At 53.3% G+C, this 5,870-nt stretch overlaps 1 long non-coding RNA gene across 1 annotated transcript; it reads right to left on the bottom strand.

Annotated features, from left to right (window-relative positions):
* Positions 1-2,909: 2,909 nt before the first annotated feature.
* Positions 2,910-5,043, bottom strand: LOC124097808 (uncharacterized). The gene is made up of 3 exons (XR_006853378.1): positions 4,771-5,043; positions 4,237-4,427; positions 2,910-3,671 (listed from the first exon to the last, which is right to left on the bottom strand). It is a non-coding gene; the product is annotated as an uncharacterized LOC124097808 (long non-coding RNA).
* Between the last annotated feature and the right edge of the window lie 827 nt (positions 5,044-5,870).

Genomic DNA, 5,870 nt, shown 5'->3' with positions numbered 1-5,870 from the left:
TGCTCATCGCAACAGAAAGAACCAAAAGCATAAAGGAGATTCCCAGAGGGCCTCTAGGACAGCTGGAGGACCAGACTTGGGGACTGGGCAGAATTGTGCTGCCCTGGTGTCCTCAGGTCACAGGCTCCTGCTCCGCATGGGTACGTCCCATTGGAGAGCCCTGTGCATGTGAGCCGTGTCCTGCTGCAAGGGATGCTGGCTGGGAACGTGGTACCCAGCCCGGTAGCACCAGAGAGGACGCTGCTGTGCCTCCCCAGAAGGCTCAGGCACAGAGCCACCTCCAAACACAGGAAGGGCGTCTGGACGCCAGAATTAGGCCAATGTCCATCAGAGTCACAACAGGTTTTTTTTTTTAAACCTGAGTATTAAGGTATTCCACCAATGGCCACATCATACAATACGAAACAAATATCTTTTTAAAATATTACTAATTCCTGGACTGCTTTTGGTAATTAGGTTCGCCTAATTTTATAAAAATAGTTCCTCTAGAAAGGGTTTTATAAGTAAGAGGGAGGGGCTGGGGATAGAGCTCAGTTGGTAGAGAGCTTGCCTCGCATGCCCAAGGCCCTGGGTTCAATCCCCAGCACCCCCAAACAAATAAATAAAAGGGGGGCGGGGAGGGAAGCATGCGGCAATAACGTATCCGGCTCTCCCTTCCTCTCCTTCCTTCCACAAATACAGGGACTGACCGACAGGTGGACTCCATGCAGAGGTCTGCTCTGAAGTGTCAGCAGTGCTGGACAGAAACCACCCAGCACTCTGTGGGGGACATCTGGGGTGCTCCTTTTCACAGAGAGAAGAGTCTTCCTGGATTCTTATGTAGGTTGTCACCAGGTCAAAAGCAGAGGGACGGACCCAGGACCATGATGGCAGAACAAGGGCACGCAGAAGAGGTGGCTGGTGGGGGACCTCCCAGGGCTTGGGTGGCTGGTCATAGAGCTTGAAGGAGGAGGGTGGTGGCCCTGAGGGCAGGTGTGAGTGACACCCGGAGAAGAGGCCACGGGCCTCGTTACAGCCAAGGGGCAGGGAGCCCCTCTTGAGTTCCCAGAGAACCCCAGGAGCAAATGGCAAAACCAGACTTAGGTGCTCAAAAGATTGCTCTGGTAACAGACAGCGGAAAGGCCAGGACCCATTAGGAGACTGTGACAGAGGACCCATTAGGAGACTACGGACAGACCGAGGATGAAGGTGAGAAGATCCCCAAGGCCTTGGTGGTGGGAGTGGAGACAGGAGAGAAGGCATTTTTTAGGAGCTGGACTCTAGGACTTTGGCCCAGAGGAAAGGCTGGAGGTGCTGTTCACCAAACAGAGAACCAGGAGGAGGGGCAGCGGTTTGGCTGGGCAGAGGCTGGTGGGAGGGCCTGAAGCAACTCACTGGGAACTACCATTGTCCCTTTCCAGAGAAACACCCGCAGTGATTTATGGAAAGTCTAGAAAACAAACCAAACCCAAGATTAATCTGGACTTGATTGGCCATGTTGCTTTTGAAGGGCGCCATCCTGGGGGAGATAAGGCCTTGCGGTCAGATAAAGAGGGCAGGAGCTTGGGAGAGAGATCCAGCATCAGGGTAAAAACCAAGATTTATTTCTGGAGTTATCTTCGGGCTCTCCTAGTGAGGTCTCCGACTGGAAAACTGGAAATCCAGCCTTAGTCTCCAAATCCCAATTCAGAGCTAACGTTTGCATCCTCCTAAATCTTCAGACTCTCTCTCTCTCTGTCTCTCTCTTTCTTCTTTCTCTCCCTCTTTCAGCTCTGATGATTGGACTCAGGGATTCTTCTTACTCAGTTCTTTTCAGTTTCTTGGTGAAAGGCTGTTAAGTTGCTCAGACCAGCCTTGAACTTGCAATCTTCCTGCCTCAGCCTCCCAAGTAGCTGGGATCACAGGCGTGTGCCACATCTCTCACACGCTCTTTAAAGTTGAAAAGAAAGACGCATTAGGAGGATTTGCAAGTTTTGACAGTGGAAGTGACCAGATTGGCAGCTGGCCGTGTGTCCTTCTGTTAACCTCCCAGCACTTAGGAAGGATGTAGATTAATCTGGACTTGGTTAGTTCTTCTGTGCCAAATCAGAACTAACCCATCTCTATGTTTTTTTTTTTTTTAATTCTAACTTAGCCTGAGTGACCAGAGTCCCACCTGCATACAAGTGAGGCTGTGTTCTTTTGTTCTTCAAATTAAACTTGACTTGAGCTTCCAGAGGTTGGTAGGACACACAGTCCTTCCCTTTAAATCGTCAGGATCACTAGTTCTGGCAGTAACACCTCCAGGAGAGATACAAGCTGTACGTGACCAGTCCCTGGGCAGCCCACGAGTGGCCCTTACCACCCTCTCACTGCAGGGCCACACTTGCAGCTTGGGGTGCCCTGTCCCCCAGGGACGCCACCCCTGCTGGCCCAGACCTTGGGCTCCCCAGGCCTACAGCTCTTGGTGTGCAATTCTGGTGCTCAGGGGTCTCCCCAGGACACCTCTCTTGTCCCTTGGCTGGGCCTGGCGAACTTTGCAGGCCTGGCCACAGCTATGCCAGAAGGGCTTCTTTCTCCCTCTGCTGAGCAGGGTTTGGTTTGTTTTCTAGACTTTCCATAAATTACTGCGGGTGCTTCTCTGGAAAGGGACAATGGTAGTTCCTGTGGAGCCTGGAGTTAGTTCTGGTGAGAAAGTTGTTACAAAAAGAGCCAACCACCCCCTCCTTGCACTCTGGCTTCCTGTCTAGCCACGTGGTTTCCCCCTGTGCGCACCCCCACCACTGTGATGTCATGTGCTGGGAAGTCCTTGCCACTGCGGCCAAGCCTTGAACCTCCAGAACCAGGAGTTAATAAACCTCTTTTCCTTATAAGTACCCAGCTCAGGTGTTTCAATACAGTAATTGAAAACAGACTAACACAGCCAGTTCACTCCAGTTCACCAGAGAGTCTTTGTGGACTCACTCCTTTACTTTAAGTTATGTGTCCCAGATCAAGGGAAACCTCCCAGAGGATTTGCTAGCTCTGGGATAGAGAAGTGATTGACAAATTTTCAAAGGCTATCTTCTTTCACTTAAAATTAAAAGTTAAAAGGTTTTGATTAACAACCATAAGAAAAAAAAAAGGCACAAAAGGTAGAATGAGGAACTCTCACTCTGAGAAGTAAACATTCTGTCTGTCAGCGTCCCACTAAGCAGATTGCAAATCATCTGCCAGAATCCAACATTTCAGCTGAGTCCGTGGGAAATGCTTTTAGTCTGTGGGTAGCAAGTGTCCATCTTCATGACAGAAGGATGGGTGGTGGACACTGCCACCCACCTGGTGCTTCCATCTGCATATGGTGGCCACATGCTGTGGACGGCCCTTCCTGCTTCCCCTCTCCTGGGAGAGAGAGGTGCAGGCCCACCACGGACTGCCCATGGGGGCTGGGCGTGAGCACGTCCACCCAGAGCACCACCCTGGGCGGGCAGCTGAGTGATTTTCATAGAAGACAAATGGAAGCTTTGCAAGGCAGCATGGAGAGCAAGCCGGGACCTTGTATCCAAAAGGCAGAAGAATCTAGAAGAGACCACCACGGCCCGATCTTCTCAGCATGTGTGCACCCAGCACGGGACCGTCCCCACATGTGCAGCTGAAATGACCACTGGAGTAGAGTCCCCCTCTTCCTGGGCCCCACGCGGCCTTCAACACTTTCTCCTTCCTGACTTGATAGTCTGCAGGACAGGGAAATGTATATTCTTATTAATCAAATGACAATGTGGGCACAGAGCCAGAGGACAGGCTGGTCCTGGATGATTTTTGATGCCTGCAATTTAAACCGCTGGACCTTTTAATAACGACCGCACTACTATCCTGGTCTACTTTTTGAAAGGAAGGATTCGGGTTTTATTGGGAAATCTCTGAAATCTGGAAAGTATCGTCTTTAACTTTGTTACTTTCTAAAGAGGGCTTCTTGGAACCCTGGGGGCTTTTCTACAGTGCTCCTCCTGAATATGGGGCCTCCCATACAGGTCTCAGCTCCCACAGCTCCCGTAGCTGTGGTCCCAGGACCCCGCACCCCATCCAGGGCCAACCTAAGGGGTGACTTGCTGATCCCTAGCTTCAGATTAGAAATCTGCTGGAACAAACCAAGTGTGGAGCGAAGGCACATTTCATAACTAGTGGTTTCTAGAATGACAGTTATCAGTTAGGGAAGGGCTGTTAAGACTTGGGGCCGAGCCATGAGAAGGAAGTGCCAGGGACGAAGGGATCTCACTGTGGTGAGGGTGATCCTCTGACCTTCTTTCTGCAGAACAAAATAACCTGGGGCCACTGTCCTCTGCTTCCAAAGAGCACGGTGACTCTGTGGCGGTCAGAGAGCAAACAGTGCAAGGGACCGGTGCTGTTGACCCCATCCTGACGGAGGTTGATCAAGAAGCTGTGAGCGGTGAGAAGCCGCAGGCTTGTCTTCAGTTCCATCGACGAGATCCCTGACATGGGCAGAACTGGTGTTTGTCCAGTACCAGGAGGAACCTGCTGGAGGCACTTAGGGGAAGAGGCTGACAAGGAGATCTTCAGGTGCGGCACGGGACGTCCCATCTGAACACAGCAGAGGGCATGGGTCTAAATTCCAGGTGCCATTTGGCTCCTCTCGGGGCCCAGCTCTGCCCTGCCAGGCACAGCCGTCTGGAGTAACCTCAGGAGCAGCAGCTGGGGCTGGAGGCTGGGTCTGCAGCTAAGGCACCATGTGGTGGGGACAGTGGGTTGGACTCTGCCTTACATAGGGTGTGGGGGCCTTCCCTAGAGTCCAGGCTCGGAAGCACCCCAACCTACCTGCCCGTGTAGCCTCTTCCTCAGGGAAGATGTGTTCAAGTCTCCAACGTGGGCTGGTGGGAATGCACAGCCCCCAGCGCCAGCTCTGCCCTGGAGGGGCTGAGAGAGACAGGTCCATCTCGCTGCTGCTGGGGTCCCGGCAAGGACTGGTGAGGGCCTTGAGAGCAGGGGGGGTTGGGGTTCCTACATACAGGGCTCCCTGAGGCCAGGGAAGCTCCTGGCTCCCTGGCTGAGCTGCAGTCCACCAGCCTTGGGTTGGCTGTCCCTCCTCTCTCTCCCCAGCCACCTCTCATTCCCCTCCCCTGAGCTGTCCCCTGAGGCTCCCCCCCCCACATGGACCCAGCGTTGGGGACTTGTGAAATTGCTCAGGGGAAATGGAAATGGAGCAGGGAGGGCTGCTAGGCAGGAGTCGGCCTGCACTCTTCCTCCCTCTCCCCTGGGGAGGTCACCACTGGTCCATTCCCAGGCAGAAACTGACCCAGAGCAGAGCCACTAGAGAAGGCCAGAGAGAAGGGAAGCCTCTCAGGTGGCCCAGGAGGGAGGGGGACATGATCCTCGTCCCCGCTGTGGTTTAACACAGGCCACTCGTGACCTCAGATGCAAGTTTGCGGCATGATTTCTTCAGGCCTTGGCTCCCTGCCAGCATCTGAGCTTCTGTGGTGACCTCGGTTCTGAATGTGACCCTGTGGGCATTTTTAAAGTCTGGGAAAAACGTCGACAAGGATGAGTTCAGAGATGTAAGAAGTAAAAATAAATTTAAACGGTCTTACTTCCTGGGGTGCCTAGGAGCAAGGATATCGCGTGCCTGGGCAAAGTGAGTGGAGGAAAGTGAGAGGCAGGAGAGACCCTGTGGGTGCGGGGAAGGGCCTCAGGGCATCCTTGGGGCAGTCTTCACAGCAAGAGCAGAGGAAAGGGGTGAGCGGAGCCCAGTTGGGGGAACTGAGCCAAGAAAACAGAGCGGGAGAGAGCTACTCACTGGGGAGACGGAGTACCTCAGGAAGGAGGTGCAGGTCCAACCCAGAGTGCGGTTCTGTGCCCAAGGGGAGGAGAGGGCAGGACCCTTTGAACAGGACCTGAATGCTACGGCTGTCCTTCAGCCA

This window comes from Marmota monax, unplaced genomic scaffold (assembly GCF_021218885.2).
Source record: "Marmota monax isolate L192 unplaced genomic scaffold, Marmota_monax_Labrador192_F-V1.1 WCK01_AAM20220418_F8-fsc00141, whole genome shotgun sequence".
Taxonomy (NCBI): Eukaryota; Metazoa; Chordata; class Mammalia; order Rodentia; family Sciuridae; genus Marmota; species Marmota monax.
This window is presented reverse-complemented; position numbering and strand designations above follow the sequence as displayed.